Source organism: Schistocerca serialis, chromosome 11, assembly GCF_023864345.2.
Source record: "Schistocerca serialis cubense isolate TAMUIC-IGC-003099 chromosome 11, iqSchSeri2.2, whole genome shotgun sequence".
Taxonomy (NCBI): Eukaryota; Metazoa; Arthropoda; class Insecta; order Orthoptera; family Acrididae; genus Schistocerca; species Schistocerca serialis.
This window is the reverse complement of record NC_064648.1, coordinates 203,391,530-203,416,237: the sequence shown is the minus strand read 5'-3', so window position 1 is coordinate 203,416,237 and position 24,708 is coordinate 203,391,530. Positions and strand designations below refer to the sequence as shown.

General features: G+C 37.3%; 1 long non-coding RNA gene across 1 annotated transcript; it reads left to right on the top strand.

The window, feature by feature from the left end:
- The first annotated feature begins 1,239 nt into the window (after positions 1–1,239).
- Positions 1,240–8,592, top strand: LOC126426909 (uncharacterized). The gene is made up of 4 exons (XR_007576457.1): positions 1,240–1,529; positions 4,353–4,410; positions 5,975–6,085; positions 8,110–8,592. It is a non-coding gene; the product is annotated as an uncharacterized LOC126426909 (long non-coding RNA).
- Positions 8,593–24,708: the final 16,116 nt, after the last annotated feature.

Below are 24,708 nucleotides of genomic sequence, written 5' to 3'. Positions count from 1 at the left end.
AGTATACCAGCCTAGGTTATGATATTTTGATCTACTTGGCTTTCTTAGTGATCAAGAAACGCCAAGACCAAGCAGGAGTACAATTGAAGATGAAATTGGAGTGTCAATGTGACAGGAAATGGAACACGAGGTAATGTAAAACAAAACAGGTTCGCCCTGCAACTCTCGCAGTAAATGTACGTGAGAAAACTGCTTTCGCTTTAGCAGCCACTGTCTGCACCATTTTGATCGCTTTCTCTGTTTCCTGCGGTTGGTCTGAATGTTTTTTGCAACACAAGTTGCGAACACAGACCACAACAGAACTTCCTCCATTTCTATATTTCAAAATAACTGAATTAAATTTTTGACGCTTACGGGGAGCGTAGTCGCTTGCCACGGATTTTTCTTTTCTACACCGACAGATGGCGGGCGAGTAGTAGATTGGGGTTTGTGTCGTGTGAACACACCATATTTGCAGCGATATTTTGCATGTACAGACATCTGTGCCAATGTCTGCGCAGACAGATCGTTTGCGTGTGGACCGGGCTTAAGTATAGAATGATTGCCTATCGAAGTGCCGGGATCTAAACGATACATATCGAACGTGCTATTGTCAACCGATCATGCGACTCTAGTGGTCGCTACAGCAACGACAAAAGAAGAGACCTACAAAAATACTTTTAATTGCAAAGGAGACGACTTGCCTTACTCGTCGTCGGTGTTGTTATGTTAAAGTCCATTACGGTGGTCGGGATGGATTATTTTGGAAGAGTCGAACAGTGTATTCTTCCTGATACTCGTTCGTTTTCCGCACTGTCCACAATGAAACTGTAACGGTATTTCAGGATCGAAACTGTTCTTACGGAGTTTTACACACTTCGCACCGCCACAGTCTACACAGCCCCATCTTCCCTCGTCCAGTAGTACTCCACATTTGCAACAAAAAGTGGAACAATTTCCTACGCTGGATAAACATGGAATTAGATTTTCCATGTGAGAGAAACCGCCGAAGAAACGTCAAGTACACCAGACATCCCACTCACTAGCCACATAAATCGTCCGGGATTCCCTAGCAATTCACAAATAATTCGCGGAGGTTTGTAATGTAGAGTAACTAAGGGAACGACGGGAAACAGATAAAAATGACGATCACAAATAACTGATCGCAATGCCCGCCACCAGTGTCGCATGATCGATTTACGATCACACGTTCGATATGTATCCCATAGGGTACTTAACTGATGCATTATGCAACGTGTTTTGAAACCTCGTGAGTTGTGAGGTTAGCAGCATTTGTGGAGAACCGTGGACAACGCAACTAAATTGGAATTTCCATGTGTTCATGACAGTATTGTATTTCAGTAGCCCAATATTCAACTAACACACTTGAAATTGATTTTATTTCGTGTATAAAGGTCAGTGGTTAGATTGTTGGCGACTTTGGTTTGAGATAGTGTGTGAAGTTTTGAGTGTAATTATATTAGGTTTTGTTTATCTCAACAAACCATCAGTGTTCAGTGGGCGTACAAGTCTCGAATGACAACAGCGAGGTAAATAACTTCTTCACGTCTATTTTGATGCATTTTATTTAGGGGTTACCGTACATCAGATTTGAAAAATACCTAGATATTCTGGTACGTATATAGCCACATCCGATGAAATTCGTACATGTATCTTCTCTAACTTCGTGAAAGGAACTGCTAGCATTGTGATGTATTGCCTGAAGTTTTTGGAGCAGATTCTTTATGTTGTGATCAGCAACGAAAGCGAAAGTGATTATTAAATACTTTGTGCATAGCGAAGTCCGCACATTTACAATATTAGTATACGTATGACGTTCGTGGTGTCCATGCTGTATCGAAGTGTTGAGAGTTACCAATTAAAGTGCCTGCAGTTATTACTTAATTTTTGGGATAGTTTATTTAGGAATGAAAGACTATTCATTTGCCCATTGCCATCTCTATTCAGAATGCGTTGAGTATTCATCTAGTTTGTTCTGATCTATAGCTTGCAAATTGTGCTTAGAGAACATCGGGTACGATGTGTCCGATTCCAATGTGTCGTTGTAGCTACGTGTGTTTTGGTATCGTGAGCTGCTGTTGACCTATATAGGTCAAGGGAAGTGTTCGATTCCAGTCTGTCATCCTAGCTGTTCTGGTATCGTGAGTTGCTGATGACCTATATAGGTCAAGGGAAGTGTCCGATTACAATTTTTGTTGTTTTAGGTGTTGGTTTTGTGGTATCGATAGTTGTGGGGTCATTATAATTCCTGGAGTAGTTGGTTTTTATTTTGTGGGATGGTTCCTTTGAAAGGGCACGGCTGACTTCCTTCCCCAGCCTATCCGATGAGACCGATGACTTCGCAGTTTGGTCTCCTCCCCCAAACCAACTATAGTACGTAAGTGTAATTATGACTGATAATGTGCAGCACAGTACAGTTTGTGGACTTCAATAGATCTGAATATTCTTTACTGACTGGAAAAAAATTCCAGCATGTTAGCAGTTGCTGTAAATTTGATACGCAACTATGTGCAGAGTATGTATAAGAAGGTGTTAAAGTATTAAAGAAACAGCTCTGTTGAAAATGCATATTAAATTGTCTGATAAAATGTACTTCAGAAGCAGGTGAATAGTTGTAGGAGTAGCTTTTCATTTTGTGCCTGTCAGCCTGAAACTAAATATTGCAGTGAACAAATCAGAGGGTGATATGTGAGTTTCGAGATCGCACAGTTTCAAGTCTTTCATGTATGATTAAGAAACAAAAATTCTGTTACGTTCTCACCCACATGAATAAACACAGGTTATCAGTGTCTTGGTATATAATATACATTTACAAATTCCGAGAATAAATTTAGAACATTAATTGTGCAGAGGACTGCAAGTTCCACTTGAACACTTTTTTCTTCATCTATCAAATTGAGACTGACTGTAGTAAATGCTTTTTAGCAAATTCACTTTACATGTATTAGTTCCTTTGATCGAGCATAGTGCTGAAGCTAGAATTCGTGCAGAAAAAGCAAGATACATCTCCCATAATGCTCACAGTAGGATTGTATATCATAAGTCAGTGCTACAAAGAAGCAGCAGCAATCAGTAGTCATTTGTCACCATTGGATGTGGTCTGCAAAATTTTGGTATTCTGTTCTTGAGACCATCCATTTTAATGTTTTCCGTCTTTCCCTTAGTTGCTCTAAAGTCGTGGAGGTATGTACCATCTATGCAACTAAATGAGGGCAGGCTGTTTGTTGCCATACGCGTTTCACGGGTCGACAGAAGTGTCCGATCCCACGCGTCGGCTTTGACGTAAGGGTGTTGTCGTGTGTGAAGTCATGTCGGTGCGGAGTTTGGTCTGAGTGTGGCTGTCTCCAGTTCTGTTTTATCTTATTTTATTTACTTTTCTGATCTGTTCGTTCTACCTCGTGAGATTTTTTTTAAATTTAAAAACACTTATTACTTATTTTAATTATCTGTTTCCTCCAATTTCTGTTTTAGTTTATTATATTTATCTTTCTGATCTGTTCGTTCTATCCCGTGAGATTTTTTTAAAAAAAGACAAAAAACACTAATCAGCTACTGAAGCATTTTTATCTTCTGTGGGTTGCAGGGGCTACGACCCCTGGGAAGGTGGGTGGGTATTCATGCATGGCTGTCTTCACTTACACGTTGTAGCTACGCAAGGCGTCTAAATTTGTTTACATTTAGTTTGCCCCCCACCCAAAACACCCCATTTCCCACGCTTGTCCCGTTAGTGTCATTAGGCTTCTTGTGGAAAGTGTGTGTGTTTGTTTTTGTTTCCGCCACATTTGTGATGTCATGGGGTCAAAGCAGATGGGCGGGATCGGACGCTTCCGTATTTCCCGTTTCACTTCATTTATTTTGGAAGCATCATCAGTGGCCTGAAATACATGTTTCTTTTTATACATACAATAAACATATTATGTGATAGATATAACATGCTGATATATTACATTTTGTCATGTTTTTCTCCTGCTTTTGAGGTGAGAAGCAACTTTTGTAGCACAAAATCACAAGTAACACCGAGCGAGACATTCACAATACAGAACTTGTGCTACAAAAGTTGCTTCTGATGATGCTTCCCAAATAAATGAAGCGAAATGCATATGGCAACAAACAGCCTGCCTTCATTTAGTAGCACAGATGGTACATACCTCCACGCATTCATGCTGACTTTCCATAACTCAAGTGTCGTAAATGGTTCTTGTCAGTGGACTTTCTGTTCCTCAGCCTGTGTGAAATATATTTAATATGAAGTAGCTCATGTGCTGCTGCCAGTAGTGGACTGAAAATAGTGGTTTTACCTGTATTTCACAGAAATTAATTATGACTACTTAATTTGAGTTCCTGTTTTTCAGGGGCTGAGAAATGGATGACAAGAAAACTGTTTGGCTGAAAAAAGAAGGAACAAATGGGGTATGTAATACACCATGTTCCTTGTATTTTTTCCCAATTGTTTCATCGATATCTGTGTGTAGTGTGCACTTATGCTGTATAAATAAATGTAATTCATGTCACGTTAGGATTAACTGAACTATTTGATATTGCTTCACCTGCTTTCAATGGAAGTGTCACCTTTCAAACTAACCTAAGCATCAGGCTATGCTACAGGTGAATCTTTCACTACAACCTACATTTCATAAATTAATATAGAAGAAAGATAAATATTGTCTCTGTTACCTTTCTGTTTGTGCACATATGATGTCACTTGATACTATCTTTACCTTATAGGCTGGAGCCAACATTAGTATAGACAGATTCAGTTGACACTGATGTTGCTGGAATCATAAGTATTGCAGTGAAAAAAAAAAAAAAGAACCTAGTGAAATTTCACTGTTGTACAATAGTTGATGACACCATGAATACAATATGGTGCATGTTTGGAATACGTGGGTAGAATTTAAATTTAATATTAAATTAATTCAGAAAAATTCTTAATGCACCACTCAGTGGCATTGATATTGTGTTTATATAAAAAAGGATTTTATCTGATACCATATTTCTTTGAATGCCAACTTTAATGTACAAAATAAGAATGAAGATTACTCCATAGCGCATATTAGTAGTGTAAATAATTTGAAATTAAAAAAAAAAAAATCAGTAAGTATGTACATAGTATGGAACAGGTATTACGATTTCTTTACACCATGTTTCCACTGCAGCTGGAAGCATGTTTGTGTTGAACACATTTCCTCTGCTGTTCACAAAATGTTTTGGTTTTCCTTAGTTTTGGTCTCTGCACTGGTGCCAAAAATTTATTGTAGTGCATTCACATAGTCTAGAATGCTGTATATATTAGAACATTCGCTTAGTTTGCTGCATTATATCTCGTGACAGGGATGATATGCTGATGGGAGATTTGCACTCTTAATATTGAAGATTTTGCTGAGAAAACTATGGTTGTCATTGGTGGACAAAAATGTACTAAAAAAGAATTGGTGAAGATAACCTGCTATGAGAGCTGAGGATGGAGAATGGTGCCGGTTTCTGAGACTTGACTAGCATTCGCTACCATCTAATGTCCTTGACTTCAGTTTGTTATAGAATCTTAAAACATATTCTGAGCTCAAACATAATGAGGTATCTTAAATAGAATGACCTCCTAAATGCCAACCAGCACGGTTTACGAAAACATCGATCATGAGAAAACCAATTCGCAATTTTCTCGGATGACGTACTGAAGGCTTTGGATGAAGGCAACCAGGTACATGCAGTGTTTCTTGATTTCCGAAAAGCATTTCACTCAGTACCACATCCACACTTATTGTGAAAAGTATGATCATATGAGGTATCAATTGAAATTTGTGACTGGATTGAGAACTTCTTGGTACGGAGGACACAGCATGTTATCTTGGACGCAGAGTCATTAGAAGTAACTTTGGGTGTGTCCCAGGGAAGTGACTTGGGACCCTTGCTGTTTATCTTGTATGTGAATGACTTAGCAGACAATATTAGTAGTAAAATCAGGTTTTTGTTGCAGGTGATGCAGTTATCTATAGTGAAGAGCTACCTCGAAGAAGCTGCATGGTGAAGATTTTGGCAACTTCCTCTAAATGTCCAGAAGTGTAAAATTTTGCACTTCACAAAAAAAGTTAGTATCCTATGACTATAATATCAATGAGTCACTGTTGGAATCGGCCAGCTTGTACAAATACCTGGATGTTAGACTCTGTAGGGATATGAAATGGAAAGATCATATAGGTTCAGTTGTGGGTAAAACAGGTGGTAGACTTCAGTTTGCTGGTAGAATACTGGGGAAGTTCAGTCAGTCTACAAAAGAGATTGCTTATAAATCACTCATGCGACCCATCCTAAAATAGTGCACAAATGTGTGGGATCCGTACCAGATAGGATAGCAGAGGGTATTTAACATATACAGAGAAGGGCAGTGTGGATGGTGACAGGTTTATTTAATCACTGGGACAGTGTCACAGAGATACTGAAGGAACTGAACTGGAAGACTCTTGAAGACAAACGTAAACCCTCCCTAGAAAGTCTGTTAACAAAATTTCGAGAACTGGCTTTAAATGGTTACTGTAGGGACATACTACAACCCCCTATGTATCACTCCCACAGGGATTGTGAGGATAAGATTAGGATAGTTACTGCACACACAGAGGCATTCAAACAATCATTCTTCCCATGCTCCATACATGAATGGAACAGTAAGAAACCCTAATAACTGTTACAGTGTGACGTACCCTTTGCCATACACCTCACAGAGGTTTGCAGAATATAGATGTAGATTTAGATGAAGATGTAGATATGTCATATTTGTATCACATTTTGAAGTAATTACTATCTCAAATAGTACTTGGATTATTTACTAAACATTGATGAAAGTCCTGAAAGAATACGTAAAGGTAAAAGAGTTTAATGAACATAATTTCAATATATTCTTTATGGCATTTGCATTATATGTCACCCAGTAATGTGGGGGGGGGGGGGGGGGAGAGCCATTCTTGTAAATTATTACGTCCTCATTCTGGATATGGCCACATCTACACACACTGAAGATTGGAATTTTTTATACAATGCTGGAAAAAAATGCATCACTTCCAAGGACAAGGTCATTTGATTGACAAGTGAGGTGACAGGCAGTTCATCATTATGGGAGTATGTGATTAAAAATTTCGCCCAAATGAAACGCACATCACATTAGAAGGTGCCAAAAAATTACATCAGTGCCCATCTGGTGACAAAAACGGCATGTATACTTGCATGCAAGTGATCATAAAGGTGCTGAATGCATCTTGCAATAGATTGTCCCAAGCATCTTACACCTTTTATTGCAATACAGCATGATTCTTTCAGGGCCTGTTGTGCTGCAGTGTCTGTTTTTCATTAGCTCAAAGTAGCACCAATACCTGGATCAGAACAACAAGGTGATTGACAGCTGGTAGTTTACAGCACAGCTACTATAGCAACAACAAATCTGAGAATGAGCCTGGTCATGCATTCATATTCTCTTCATGTTGTCATATCACATTGCTACTGTAGGTACCAGTTGGCACAGTCAGTTGCAGATGTAGTTTGGGTACGGTTACCTAACTATCGTAATTTGTTTTCATTGTTTCTCTGAGTGCAAACCGAATACTGTGCACTAATGGGCAGTATGTGAATTTATTTGGAATGGAAATGCCCAGTAGTTGCAGCCACAGCCATATATGTACACAGACATACATATACCATCAACATCACACCTCTCCCCCGCTCAAATGTCAATCCCTGTGTTATTTTGATTGTGGTATATTCCAAACCTTTGTGAGAAATTGTATAAATGGAGGCTTAGTGACAAACATAAATTATAAAACATGATTGAAAATTCAGGCTGAAGTGCAGAATACTAGTAAATATTCAATTCTGCTGGCATTAATCATTGACATAATTTCATCTTTACTGTCATTGAAAGTATTCTTACTGACTTCGTCACCCAGAATTTCTCTTTCAGAAAAGAACACTTACTGAGAACAGGCCATAAAATGATCATTTTTATTAAACTATATGTTCTTTCAATATTGAGATGCAGCACAGTTCACCTTACAGTTTGGGAAAGTTTATATGATACATGGAGATCATGGCTGCTTAAATGTAACCATTGCAATTTTGTTTTAGTTTTGTCACAGGTCCAGGTTTACTCATCCAGTGTGCATGTAACAGAAGAATTACAGGATGGTGCGGATCAAGAGGTAATTCTAGAGAGTGAGAGAGAGAGAGAGAGAGAGAGAGAGAGAGAGAGAGAGAGAGAGAGAGAGTCTATAAAATCTGTTATATCAATATACAACTGTGGTGAAAGGATGGTTGCCCATTAGCACAAAGATTTTCAGTGTAATGACAGACAGATATGATATGCCTTTAGCAGAAAGTGAGAGGAAAAGCAGGCAAAATACAGCATCTTTTAACCTCTGTACTACATGAACTGAAACATTATCACTGAACAGTAAAGTGTGTTTAGCATATATTACATGGTGGTATAATTAAACTTTCACTACTTCTGAGAGCCCCCATGAAAAATGAGTGATCCTATGACTGTGAAACACTGTGGAAACATTTGTAAGGACATGCAGAAAAAAATGATGAATAAATCATTGAAACAAACACATTTTAATTTCCACATTTGTTAACTGTAACTTCCTCTACAATTTGTGGTACAATTGGCCGTCACCCTCCCAGGAGCCATTCCTTAACCAATTAATTCCAACTTCTGAGTGTTCATCACTGCTGCAGAAAGAAGACCTCTCCATATTCCTTTAGTGCATCAGCATTCGCAAAGAGCAACAGCTGTATTGTTATTGTAACAAAACAGCTTTATGAGTAAAGCACCGCTCGCATCATCCAGACCCACATTGACTGCCTGCAATTGCAATGCATACTGAATCTTGTTTCAACACTACATTGCTGTACCAATACCAGTGCCTAATGGCAGATTGACACTAACACTACTAACAAAGCAAATCCTGCAGTGTCAGTCTGAGTGTAATTCCTATAAAGTTTGGCACCCTACAGTACATTGTTTCCTCTCTACATTGGTTCAATAGTGAAAGTTTAATTATGATCATCCTCTACTTTTATGGAAACAATCCACAAAAATGGGGGAAATCCAGGTTTAATTTGCCATTGTGGCAAGAATAAATTTTTACCCGATGCAATAATTAGTTTTTGCTACATGGATTAATTTATAACCTCTCATTTTTCTTAGATCCTTACAAGCATTTTGTTATGAAGTGAAAACATGTTTTCTGTAAATGAAGCTGATTACAAAATGATACCTTCAGTTTCCTCAATACACATGTGTGGGGGTAGGAAGATGAAAGGGAGTGGGAGCATAGTAAAGTGTAATTTAGAATAGAATAGAATATTTTTATTAGCCTTCCAGTATTTTTCATACAATTGGCTTCGTCAAAGTTTACAGAGGGTTTTAGTTTCAGTACGATATTCAAATAGTTACAGAATGGGGAGAAAAGGAACTAAAGACCTTTTCTTCAACATTATGAAAAACAATGTTTTATACAATAATTAAATACACACATAAGTAAAGAATCACAGTAAATAACTAGCTTATATAATATCAAAACATTTTCTTCATAACTTAGGTAAAACATTTTTAGTCGTACTGTACGAGCTGAGCATGGCAACTTATTAAAAATTTTATGCTCAAGTACTTACAGTTATTATGGACTACAGCAAGTCTTGTGGAAGGCAAGTCCAGCAGGTGACTGTTTCTTGTACTGTGTGCATGCACATCACATCTCATGTTCAATTTGTTCAGATTTTCTCTGGCATATATTAAACAGTTATATATGTACATGCTTGGCACAGTCATTACGCCAAGAGATTTAAAATAATTTCTGCAGGACTCTCTGGGTGCTAACCCTTCCATGTACCTGATTGCTTTCTTCTGCCATCTGAAAATACATTCAGCCCCTGGGGAGTTACCCCAAAGCAATATTCCATATTGCAGTTGGGAATGAAAAAAAGCATTGTATGAGTGGTGTAGCAATTGCTTGCTCACATTATTTCTTAATTTATACAATAAGAAAAGTACTTGTGCTAGTTTACTACATAGATAATTGGTGTGTCCTTCCCATGAGAGCTTTTGGTCTATAATTAGTCCAAGTAATTTCACTGTTTTGTTTTCATTTTTAGTTACTTTGAGATTAAATATTATTTCTTCTGTTTTTGTTTGATTTATGCACAGCTGGTTAGCCTGACACCAGTAATTAGCCATTTGCATCATTTCTCTATTTTTGTTCAGTACACTCTGTAAGTTCTCTCCTGTATTTATTAATGTCACTTCGTGAGCATATAGTATGTTCTTACATGGTATGTAATTCGAGAAATCATTAACATAGACAATGAACAGAAAAGGTCCAAGAACAGAGCCTTGGGATATTCCTCTTTTCATAGGGAGTATTTCTGACCTCTGCTTATTTGCATAAACAAGTTGTAACCTATTGCTTGGATAAGATTTGAATAGACAGAGTGTATCATCTTCAATGCCATAGTATTTTAACTTTTTTATGAGTGTGTCATGTGACACCGAGTCAGATGCTTTACTTAGGTCAATAAGTGTTCCAGACATTGATACCCTTTTTTCATACCCTTCATAAACATTGCTCACCAAAGCTTCTACTGCTTTTACAGTTGATAAGTGTGACCGGAGGCAAACTGTTGTTCATTTAAAATTTTGTTGGTTTCAAAATACCTGTATATCTGCTTATGCACACAATTTTCTACTAACTTGGATATGATTGATACTATTGAGATGGGTCTGTAGTTATTTGGGAGGTTTCTTTCACCTTTTTTGTACACAGGCAATGTAACTGTGAGCTTAAGACAGTCGGGGAATATTCCTTCATCAAGTACTCTGTTTGATAGTGAGAGAAGTGGCATTTTAATTTCTTTTGGTATACATTTTATGATGAGATTACTGAGTCCATAATAGTCTGCTGTTTTGGAATTACTCAATTTGTTTATTGACTTATGAATATCATTTAATGTGATTCGGGTCCAAGTGAACTTCTCACTTCTTGTCTGTTTTGCACAAGTGAGCAATGCTTCTGCATCAGAGGCAGAATTGATGGGTGGGGTGGTGACGCTATTTACAAAATATTCATTGAGAATATTACAGTCAATAGGGATACTCCTTTCTTTATTGATATTATTAATTTCCCTTTTAATGACAGTCCAGGCAGTTTTACATTTATTTTTAGAATTTAAAATATATTTGTGGATCAAATATAGACACATGATAATAGTAGTTACAAATTTCACCGGGACTATTGAAAAAATCATTTTTGTAAGTTTTATCAATGTATTTGTATTTCAGACTACTATTATTTGAGTACTCCTTATCTCACATCACTACACATACAGATAAACTTATTTTAATTGTAGTCACGACAATTTTTTTTGCTTTTACCACAGCTCCAGGTGTACCCATCCTCTGTGAAAGTTAAAGGAGAATTGCTGGAAAGTGCAGATGGAGAGGCAATTCTTTGTAGAATTTATAACTATATAGAATTAATGGCTACTTGTCATTTGATCATTAGAAGAGAGTATTTTTTATGTTGAGCAGTAGTAGTGCTGGGTCTTTGCTCCTATTTAGTTACATCATTCTCTTCTAAAATACTTTGGGTGCTGCATACATATGTAGTGTGTCATGGATGCTAAATGTAAAAGAATTAATTTACAAACTGCAATATTATCCATAAACAATATAATAACATGTACTTCAGAGGCGCTTTCTGTGTAGTAACCCTTGATGTTCTGGTAATGCATATATTTAATGAAGATTTGGAATTGCAGCTCTATATTCCTGAACCAGCCTTTTGACTATATAATGTTTGGCAATCCCCAATAACAGTCAGTTGAAAAAGCACAGAATATTCATTTGCAGTTTCAAAACATAATCAGATACTCAATATACAATGTTTTAAAGCCAGAATGTGATAATCAGATTCATCTTTGTTACATGTTTTATTCTTTATTCCTGGCCCATTCAACACGTAACCTCTCCTCTACTTGTAATTTAAGACTGATCAACATTCAGGAGGACAACAGTTCAAATCTGAATTTGGCCACCCAGATTTAGATTTTCTATGATTCTCCTGAATCACTCCAGGCAAGTGCTGGGATGCTGCCTTTAAAAGGATATGCCAATTTCCTTTCCCATCCTCAAAGCAATCCGAGCTTGTGTTCCTTCTCTAATGACCTCAATGTTTATGGGATGTTAAACCCTAATCTTTGTTGCTTCAAACTGATCAACCTCGGACTATTTACTGAGCTGTTAAAGTGACCATATATTTGAATCAATTTCTTTTGGAAATGTTTCAAGGGATGTAGGCCTTTGTATTTGTCGTACTCTATGAAGAAAATTGTGATGCTGAAATAATGTGAGTTCTAGGAACAAAACAACTATTTGCTTTGGAATCACGACACAAGTAACTGTATCTGTGTTGCTTTTTCATTTCACGGACTACTGGTTTCCCACTGATCAACAGTACACACACAGTAAAAGGAGTAGCTATCCTCTCTAGAGTGGAGAGTATTGCTTAGTATTGGTCATGTGGTCTGCAGCAGGATTGACTCACTCTGGTTCAATCCTCTTAGCTTTAATGTATGGCAAAGTAGCCGTATGAGTGACTTGCAGAGAAAACAACAAAAATAAAGTTTGAGGAAATTCCTGCATAGCAGAAACTTTAAAGTGATATTACATTTATGAAATCTTTGACCCAGAGCTGACTCATAACACACAAAATGTAAGGTTTTTACTTAATTGAAATATTGATCCATTTCTGGTCATTGATATTTTTGATGATGATTCCCAAACCAAAAATTCGAATACATAGCAAATAAGGATTTTTTTTAGAGACAAGGGAAATACGATTGAAAAAATGAGTGCAGTGGTGTGCTAAATACATTTCAATTTATTTGCTCTCCACAAGCAAAAATTGCTAAAATTTGCATTTTGTATTAGAAAAACTGAACAGAAACTTGCTCACAACTATGGCAGCATAGATCATACAAATGTACTGAGATGAGATGAGATGTACACTCTGTCAAACATTCATTCTTACTTTTGATAGTTGAAGTCTTGGCTAAACCATTCTCAGTGCGAAAGCACTAATTGAAAAATAGTTCTTTTGCATAATTAATATTTGACCCTACGTTTTAACTTCCAAATATAATATGCCCATGACCACTCATCCATCATGGATCTAATGTAGATTTATTCGTATGGTTTCTTTTGTGAAACATTTCAGTGTCTGTCACATAAATGATTCCATAAGTCTGCCTTTCAATAAAATACATGCTTCCCATTCGTACTACCATCTTAATCATCAAGATGTTATACAATATCCAGATGTATGATATTCTAATAATTTCCATGCAGGTATTATCTACCAGTAAAATTACAGGCCTTTGTTCTTTGATTCACATTCCATATTTTCATCCTTGCCTTATAATATCACATACTTCAGAATATTTCATTAATCATGTTATAAAGATATCTGATTCCACTGCAAATTGGTTTTGTCTGCCTTCATTAAATGTGCACACACCCTTTTCTCTTATACCTATGATCTTTTTCATTACCTTTATTGGACACGCAAAATCTGGGAAATCATGGATAGAATAGAAACTGGAATGAGTAAAGATGTCACTAAATGTGTAATTGAGAGGGAGGTGGGGGGGTGGGGTGGAGTAAGTTGAGTGGTACACACAAATGTTAATAAGAATTGGGAAGTGCTAACTCAGCTTAAAAACTTGCATTGTTCTTCAGAGCAGACACACATGCTGGCATTTCTCTTGACAGTAAGATGAAAGGGGGCACTATTAAGTGAGGTGAGTGAGATGAACAAGGGAGGTGCTTAAGGGAATGGTTAGATAAAGAGTGGAGTGAGGGTTAGGAGAGTGACAAACATCTGAAGAAAGAAATGTCAGCATTATGATCTGTATTGCTGCTCTCTCACTCCACTGGTTTAGTTTGTTTTGTGACCCTTTGAGTCTGTGAATTTTAATCCACAGTGTACACTTTGCAGCCTCTCTGTTCTGCTGTGCTACTTGATCGTTTGTCACTATCATCACTTTGTCTCAGTAATTTCTAACTGTACCTGCTTCCTCTGGTGCCTTGTTCTTACCTCTGACTTATACTGAACTTCCCTCATCCACTCCTTGGTGAGTCCTTTGACCTTCTTTTGTTTATCTTCCCTGCTCCATCCAAGTCAGCTAATCATCAGGGTTGTGCCACATTGCCAGTACAATGTAGCTATGTGTATATCTGTGTACTCTGAAAAAGGTCTTATTCTGAGGTACCATTTTGCATTTTTCTTTATCAGTCATACAATGTCTCAACTATGCTATGAGTGGTTCTGTTTATTCATGCCATTATTTCCAAGTGTAGATCTAATTGAGAGAGAACTTGTATTTTAATTTTTTGGTTTGTTATTTGGGGCTCCTCTTGACAATTTTTCACATTTGGGCCATATGTTTCTTTCAAATTGTTATGTCAAATGAAGAAAAGACACCCACTCACCAATAGTTGACTGATATGTGGTGCATAGAGACGCACAGCAGAATGAGTCTTATCATGGCCACTGACATGTACATTTAGATGTCTGCGTGGTTGTGTGTGGCAGTGTGTGCTAGAGAAAGAGCAAGAGCTCAAAAACTACTGTAAATACTTTTTTCGGTGGAGTGTCTCTATGCACCACACACCAGTCAGCTTCAGATCTGTGTGTGTTTGCCTGTCCTTCATTTTGCATATTATTCTATCCAGGAATTTCCATTCTCCCAAACTTTTTAATACTAAGTGAGAGTATTCTCCTCATGTGATTCAGTGCACAAGTGTTTGTGTACATACAATGGCTGTAAATAAAGTATTGGCAACATTGATAGAATACAATATTTAATGGAGTAACAAGTACAATTGCACTATGTTTCGTCAGTGTAGTCACCCACAAAGTCTATTACCTTTTGCCACTGCCGGGAAGCTGTTGGGGACCACTGGCAACGAGTTCTCTGTTGATGATAGCAACAGAGGACTCTACTCTCTAGAGTACAGGTGCCACACCAGGAAATTGGTGATCTTGAAGGGGTTCCTTCAACTTTGGAAACATGTTTAAATAGCAAGGACACATATCTGATAAGTACAAAAGGTGCTCCAAGACATCCCAATGCCACTGTTGCAATAATATCTTGCTATTGTTTGCGATGTGGAAACATGGGTTATCATGGCATGCAACAGTATAATGATCTGACAATAAAAGTGTCTGTTTGCACCACATAGCTGGATACAGAAAATGCTCTAGTAATTGGCCGTAATAGTCACAACACCCATAAGAATAATACCTTCATAGTTGTATGCTAAAATCTGGATAAACTTCTGCCAACTTCGTCTCTGTCAAAATTTCTGCGGACATAGCGAATCAGGGTGATCCCTTTGCTCGATTGATGCTTTAATTCAGGCTTGTAGGCTCTTGTTCACATCAGATCAGTGGTGAAAGTACACTGTAGAAATGCGATATCTGTCCAGATGGTTGCCAGCCAGTTCATACCCGTGCAACTTCTGTACACTGGTGAGTCAATGTTGAACCCAATGGGATGCAATATTCCTCATTTTAATACATTTCTTCAATAGGTGCCAGACGTACTGGTGACTGAAATCAACCTTGTTGGAAATATTCTCTAACAGTCCATCAAAACTGTATGGAAACAAGACTGTTTGTGATGTCAGTCTCATCTTGAGAAGGCAGACTGTGAGGCGAAAATCTGCAGTCTCATTCTGACCCACATGAAATTCCTTGACCCATCGTGTAGCCATCCTGTATGGTAATGCATTCTTGTCACAAACTTCACACAATCATAGACAATATTCTGATGCATTTCTGCCACAAGTACATTTGATTTTAATGCATGACTTTTGATAATTTTTTGAAAATGTGCTTTAGAGTGGTGAAATGTCTGTGACAGCTGTTCTACCTAATTAGGAAGTTTTCTTTCTCACATCTTTTATACATGTGGTATGAAACATTTGATGGCAATGTGTAAGTGTCTTTGCCTCAAGGTGAATTATTTTTTTTAAAAGGCAGCTATATTTGATATAGTCTTGTATTAAATGATTTCACTTTGGTCAGCATACTTCCAGTGACATTGATCCATCCTTGAAGTGAGATTCAGGAAGGTCTGTAAAATACTAATTTTTGGCTACCATGTACACAACACATTTTCTGGCAACAAATGTCTTCTGATGTGTGAAAAATTGAAAATAACGGGATGCCAATTCAAGTTAATTGCTGGATGTTTGTATAGTCTGCAATTCAGACCCTTCACTTTTCCTACTGCAACAGCACCTTAATGGGTATATGCATTGCTTGCATGGAAAATAAAGTATTTTCTTTCACAATCCATCTGCTGTGTAGTAACATTTGTTTCAATGAATTCGTGGAGAAAGCATGTGCGATGTTTTCCAGTTATTGTTTTATCCCATGTAAGGTAATTAATAACCAGAATCCAGTTTGCTAGGAATTTACATACTGCCAAATGGAAGTCACACAGCACCAACATAATTACATTTACTGATATTTTATAAAACTTCATGTTCAAAGTGCATAACTGGAATTGTCGTTTATCATGATGAAGCCATTAATGTATTGATAACATGTGAATATGGCAATAAGGTGCTAAAACTAATAATGTAAACACTGTAGTTTCAGGTGATCATGATGTAATAAATTATTATGTAACCCATTTTGCATCTTGGTAAACACTGTTTGATAACTTTTTTATCACTTGGTTTTGCTCAGCATTGACCAACTGTGACACCTGATAGAAGAATGCTTTCTATAAACTAATTATTGATGTATAACATACCCATCTGTATTATGATATTCCTATCCCATCAGGCATTTAATTGCGGATCATCCAATACCACATGGCATACTGTTTGTGGTTGCTGTTACTTGACATTATTCATCTGGATTACCTTAAAGAATAGTCGTATTTGAATTCTGACAATCTTTTCATAACCATAGAAAATGAAAGGAAAGGACACCTATAACTGTTCATGAATTTTGAGCAAATTTAGATTGATGATAAATCACGCAAGATAATGTTTTTGTTGGTACAGCATTCCAGTTTGTTTGTTTCAGTGCTGCTATCCAAAGACTGTTTTGATGCAGTTCATACTAGTTTATCCTGTGATAGCCTCTTAATCTGTGTAACTACCGCAACCGACATCCATATGAACTTACGTCTCTGTCTACCTACACAGTTTTTTGCCCCCTGCCCCTTCACGCATGTATGCATGTGTAGGGGGCATGTGTGCCCACACAAACAACTCAGAGAGAGAGAGAGAGAGAGAGAGAGAGAGAGAGAGTGTGCAGCTAGGTATTTAGTTTCAGAGTAACTGCTTAGTTTTTCAAGGTCACAGATTTTTTAAAATTCTGAAATAAAATTTATTTAAGAAGGCTCTAACTGTTGCAGAGGGTCCATCTTCATCCTCTCCTCTACACTGTGTAAGGTAACGGAGGTTGCTTTTTTTTTATATGTCTAGTGGGATAGCTAGTTTACACTATATGGGTGGCAAAACTGAATTTATTTACATGTTTTAAATGTAGTGAGCCAGTGTGCTCTTTTTTATCAAATCTTAAAATTTCATGCTGTTTGTTCCGTGTACTAGCAGGAGAAGTTGTCACATGTTAGTTTATATATTCCAGAGCAGCAAAAAGTTGTTGTGAATCTATTGTTTTTTGAATTTTAATGTTTGACTGAACGCTTATTTTGATATTGTATTGTTCATACAACTTTGTGAATCGATATGTTACTGAGAAAAGGTGAGAAACACATTTGATTTCTTTTGCTAATGGGGACTGGTGTATTGATGGTGTTTAGTTTGAATTTTTGTATCATATGTCCTGTCCAAAATTCTCCTTTGCCTCTTTCACTGCTTGATGAATGTCCACATTGAACAACATGGGGGATGGTCTGCAGCCTTTTCTCATTCCCTTCTCAACAACTGCTTCCCCTTTACGTCCTTTGACTCTTATAACTACAGTCGGTTGTAAATAGCCTTTTGCTCCCTTTCTTTTATCTCTGCTACCTTCAGAATTTCTAAGAGTGTGTTCTAGTCAACATTGTCAAAAGCCTTTTCTAAATCTAAAAGTGCCATGAATGTGGTTTTGTCATTCTTCAAACTATGTTTTAAACTAAATTGTAGTCAGTATTGCTTGCTGGGTCCCTGTAGTTATCTAGATCCCAAAGTAGCCTTCTCCCAGATTGGCTTTTAGTGGGTTGGTGACACTTTCTAGACAATTTGGATTAGTATTTTACAACCCTGACTTGTTAAAATAATGATTGTGTTGTATTCTCATGTCACTACTGCCTTCTTTGGTACTTTTATTTTGTTGTTCTTGAAGGCTGGTGGTATTTCAACAGCATCACATATCTTGAGCACCAGATGGAATATTTTGTCCTGACCGTTTTTCGCAAAGAGCTTAATAATTCTAAAGAATGTATTTCAGCTTACATCTTTGAGTGTTCCATCAAGTTTTTCATGCAGTATTGCTTCCTCTGTTTCATTTTATCCATCTCATCTACCCCTTTCTTTTCCATTATACGACTATTCCTTTATACGACTGTTCCATGTGTTCCTCCCACCTTTAACCTTCCTTTCTTTGCTAAGTACTAGCATAAATAAAAATTGCAGTTGGCTATGCTAAGAAGTCAGTTAAATTTAAACTACATAAAGAAAGTTGACTCTTCTCTCATATTATTGCAAAACATGTAATAAGACAACATGGGGATACACTAACCATCACCTTTGCCTGAATTGGAGGACAATCAGCAAGTTAGATGGGTTTCTACAGGAGGCCACTGGCCAGGAAGATTAAGTTACTATGGTCATTAGTATCAGTAATTTTGTTGCATTAGTCAATGTGGCCTTTCTATCTTGGTACTGGAAACATCGCATGTAGCTCTACTGTTGTCTTACTGATAATGGCATCCTTTCAGGTAAAGTATTCCAGAGGTAAGAGAATCCCCCATTCGGATCCCTGGGTGGGAGTTAACTCGGGAGGAGGTCATCATCAGGAAAAGCAAATCTGGTGTTCTATGGTTCCAAGTGTGAAATGTTAGATCCCTTAGGTAGGTTAGGGATTGTGCAAAGGGAAACAATGACTGAAATTACATATTGAGAATTAGTGAAGTGCAATGGCAGAAACAAAGACTTCTGGACAGGTAGGTTTATGATTGTAAATATATAATGAAATAGTGGTAGTGCAGGAGGGGTCTAATAATAAATAACAAAATTAGAATGTGTATAAGCTATTATGAACAAGATAGTGAATGCATTATTACAATAAAGAGGTTGAAGCTATCTATAATGATACAAAAGAAATTCTTAAGAGAGTTGAGGCAAATGAAAATCTGATTGTATAGGGCAAGGGATTGCATTTCAATAGTAGGAGAAGGAAGAGAATATGATGAATATGGACTGGGGGAAAAGAAAGAAAGAGAAACCACCTGGTAGAATTATGCATATAGCGTAATTCCATCATTTCAGGTACTTGGTTTAAGATTCATGAGAGAGAGTTGTGTGTATGGTGGACACCAGGAGACACTGGTATGTCCCAGATTGCTTATAAAATAGTTAGAGATTTTTACAAACCAGAATTTAAACTGACCATTATTTATTGGTTATAAACTTCAGATTAAACTGAAGGAAAAAATGCTGAAAGGTGGGAAATTAAGGAGAGGGTACCTACATCATTTGAAAGAACCAGAGGTAATTAAGAGATCATAGGCAGCCCTTCTGTACCTCCAACTACTCACTATAGATGTGAGTGCTACTCATTACAGTTTTGTGTGTGTGTGTGCGCGTGTACGCGCGTGTTCTCACTCACTTTCCTTCATGTCTCATAAAGGACTTTAATAGTACAATAATATCCAGTTCATACTATTGTTATTCCATTCAGATTTTTAACTGTTTTACAGTACCTGATGAATTTAACAGAGCACAGAGAGATTAAAGTTGAAATGAGTCCCCTACAGTGGACTACATTCCTTCAGAATTATTGAGAGCCTCGGTGGAGCCAGCTTTGACAAAACTAGGCCACCTGGTTTGCAAGAAATAGGAGACAAGCAAAAATACCTCCAGGCTTGGAGAAAGAGGTAACAATTCTAATTCCAAAGAACGCAAGTGCTGAGAAGTACGAATACCACCAGACCATCAGTTTAACAAGTCATGGTTGCAAAATATTGACTCTGTGGAAGAACGGAAAAAGTGGTACTGAGTGACCTTGGAGAAGATCTGTGTTTGCACTCTGGAGAATTGTTGGAATACATAAGGTAATACTAACCCTACGGCACATCTTAAACACACCTTAAGAGCAAACCTATGTTTGTAGATTTAGAAAAAGGTTTTGACTGGAGTACACTCTCTGAAATTCTGAAGAAAGCAGGAATGAAATGCAGAGAGCTAAAATTATTCACATATTGTACAGTATCCAGGTTGCAGTTGTAAGAGTTGAAGGATATGCAAGAAAACCAGTAATTGAAAAGGGAGTGGAACAGATTGTAGCCTACCCCCAATGTTGTTCAGTGTGTAGAGGAAACCAAAGAGAAATCTGTAACAGGAGATGAAGTTCATGGAGAAGAAATAAAAACTGTAAAGTCTGTCGAGGATGTAGTAATTCTGTCAGAGACAGCAATAGGCTTGGATGAACAGTTGAATGCCATGGATAGTGTATTGAAAAGAGGCTAGAAGATGAACACTAGCAAAAGAAAGAGGAGGGTAATGGAATGTAGGTGGTTGAATTAAATAAGAAGGTGCTGAGGGAATGACATTAAGAACTAAGATACTAAAATTAGTATCTGGTTTTGCTATTTGAGCAGCAAAGTAACTGACAGTGGTTGAAATGGAGAGGGTGTAAAATGGAGACTGCTAATAGCAAGGATAATGTTCTGAAAAAGAGAAATAATAAATGTAAATATAAATTTTAGGAATTTTTTTCATCAGGGATTTGTCTGTAGTGAAACCTCGCACAGAAAAGAAATATGGATGATAAGCAGTTCAGACATGAAAGGAACAGGAGTTTTTGAAGAGTTGTGCTATAAGAGAATGCTGAAGATTAAGTGCATACGTCAGATGAGATTGAATTAAATTGAGCAGAAAAGAAATCTATAACATGACTTGACTAAAAGAGGGGATCAGATGACAGTACATGATCTGAGGCATCAAGGAATTGTCAATTTGGTAATTGAGGGAAGATGCAAATTGTAGAGGAAGACCAAGGCTCAAAATGGATGTAAGTTGCAGTAGTTAAGCAATGATGATGGGTCTTTCACAGTATAGACTGTTGTGGAGAACTACTTCAAACCAGTCCTTGAGCCAACAGTAGTGTGTTATAAGCTATTTTAACCTATTCAAGGTAAATGTAATATTACAACATTTACAAGAATGCCACTGAATTGGAGAAGAAAAAACACTGGCTATTCAGCTACATTCACAGCTGCTCATGATCACATTTTTATCTGTCGTGCACAAACAGCTACTGATACATCGTAAGAATGTAGGCCTATTCATAGTGGATATCACCCACTGAGTGAGATGCTTCATTGGTTAGTTCACTATACTTACATTAGGGATTATGGTGATTTTGTAAGTTCCCATGCAGCAGCACAGGTTTAGGAGTTCCATGCTTTTACCAAATTTATTGCTGAAATTAAAGTGTAATAGACACAGATGCTACCTAAAGCGACATATGAAAATTTGTGCCAGATCACAACTTTAGCATGGATTTTCCAATTATTGTCTGTCTGGCACAAATTTTCATGTGTAGTTTTGGATAGTACGTTTATAGCTATTACGTCTAAGTTGATTTTTCAGGTATAAATTTCAGCATGGGAAACTGTAGTTCACCATTTATATATCAGGCTGAGGTGGCTGTGTGTCAAAAATGACAACGATAGTCTATGACTTCACGTTGTCTGTTGTCTTGATTATGAAACCTGACATTTGGATCTGTCTGGGGAATGTGCTCAGATAGCCTAAGTTGAAATTTAACTGCTCATGATACATGGGTAATCAGTGTTAGAGTCCCGGTTTGGCAACAAATTTTCATATGGTGTGTGAGGTAGTACAGCTATAGCTACTAAAGTTAAGTGCAATTCCTGGAGTTAATTTCAATATTTGCAACTTTAGTTCACCATCAAATATAAATGCTTTACTAATTTGCTGAAGGCAAATGACATGTTCGTTCATTTGAAAACAACGTGGCTGATGTCCTTCACTGTCATTTTGCATATGTGAGGATGTGCTCCGTCTGTAATGACCTCGTCGCTCACATGTGCCCCCAGAAATATGTTAGAATTTAAATATGGTTTTGTGATCTACATTACCATTGTATAATCTCTCTGAAATCTTTCAGTAACCCCAGATCTCTTCCACATATACAATCTTCATGATTCGTAAACTAAATATTATGAGTTGTCCCATCGTGATGATCCAAATGAGGGACTATTTTACCTCTGGAATATTTTACCCAGGAGGATGCATCATCATTTAACCATACAGAATAGCTCACTGGAGCCATACTTGCTAATGTTACAAAGCTCAGTCAATCACCCATACTGTTGCCCGTGCAGCTGCTGAAAATGCTGCCTCCCATTTTCATGAACAACATGTTATTTTGGCCTCTCCATAGATACCCCTCCATTGTGGGTGCAACTACCATATGGCTATCTACATCTTTAAAGCACTCAAGCCATTTCAACATGGCAAATTCCAGAGTCTCTGTGGTGATGTAGTATCCTGTGACTTCCATACAATGAGACACAATAGGAATTAATTACTCGTATAAGTACCTGGTTATAACAGTTTTTAGAAATATGAAATGAAGTGATCACGTATGCTCTGTTGTAGATAAAATGGGGCTCAGGCTTCGGTCCATTGGTAGATATCTACAGAAATGTGTGTATTTTTATAAATCTTGTGAAGGATTTTGTCTGAGGTGTGCTTACTTTGAAATGTGCTGTGAAGTGTTCTATTCAGCAACTCTGTGCCTCCTCTATGCAGTGAGTAGCAATCTATCCTGTCATATTGTTATTAAGACTATTACACCCTGCCACACTAGATTCAGCTTGAATTATGTATAATACACTGGGGCATCAAACTGACAACAATTACAGATTCCTTCATGGAATGCATAGTTGGTTCACAATTAGCTTTAAATTCTGTGAAGTAAGTGAATAAAAACTGTCTCCATTACCAGGAAATTATGCCTTTGCTGTGTACAAGTTAGTGTTTCAGAAGAGGGGTTCCGTGTGCTGCATATCTAGAAGCTATAATCTAACTTCATTCAGTATTAAGAGAAGGATAACTTATTTTGTGTACTTTTTATGTATTTTTGTTTTTTCTTCATTATAAATGTAAACCATTAAATTCAAATTGTGAACGGCCAGGCTAGTGGCCCCACATTCTTCTCTCTGTCAATAGATGGCAGCACTTTTGCCACTCTGATGTACCAATTTGCCTCCTCGTTCACATCCACTACTCCCTGTTCTGCGCTCACAGGTAGCACACCGTGCATAGTACATGTCCACCTCGGCACTTTGGGCCACAGCACAGCGTAAGTGTCATGATATTATTTGTATATTTGCCTACCTAGACAGTCGTCCGTAGTTCTGTCTGGTGTCACTTTCGCATTGACATAGGTTTCACAGCACCTAGCCTGACTGACAGTTTCTAAATGTTTTTTAGAAGTTTTTAGAATTTTTTTTTTCCATGCATGTTGCAGTGTGTGAAAATTGTCTCCCATCTTGTGATATTTCCAGTACAACACCAGAATATGGGCTTATAACAGTCTGAAACCAGTCGTATGAAAATAAAGAAATTTACAACTGAAGTGGTATTTTCAACATATAATTCTTAGTTGCGAATGTTCTTCCAGCAGGATTGTTTGTAGTAAAATGCCACACAGGGCAATTGGAGCGTATTACTGATTAATGCAAGAGACTCTGTCTGACATCAGCCACCATTAATTTTAATAAAATGTGTCTAGCATATAACGTGGTCCCCAATTCTATCAGAAGACTGTTCCATAGAATTACTGGTAGCTCACTATGTTACAATTAGCAGCTCATGAAAACTGCTATAATTAAAGAAATTAGACATTTATATTTAAAAAATGTCCTAAATAGGAAAGCCTATGTAATGCACCTTAAATTTTCTAATGAACTGACCCATTTTATTTTCGGCGATGCATATGCACATATTATGTATCTCACTGATTGTCTGAAGGATAATATTATTAGTTCTAATGTCAGGAAGCTGGAGAGATTAGGTGTCAGGTTTGACTCTGCTTCAGAAGTAGCTCCTGAATGTAATTTTAACTTTTACCATACGGGTTAGAACCAAACTAGAATCATTTTTAATCACGAGCAAATGTGTTTTCTAAATAAAGGGCTAGCCCTTAGTCTCAGATCCCTATGTAATCAAAATATGGCCTCCTCGTTGGTGGCTCACACTATGGTTGCCCTGGAGCAGGCTAAATCAGATAACACTGCATAGTAGATCATTAAATATTGACACTGTAAATACTGTTTTCATGTCTAGTCAAAGGTCATGACTATAATAATGAGTCTTCTTCTGTGCAGCAATCACAGTGACTGTGTGAATGCAGGACATGGATACGGGGTGAGAAATGGAGGTCA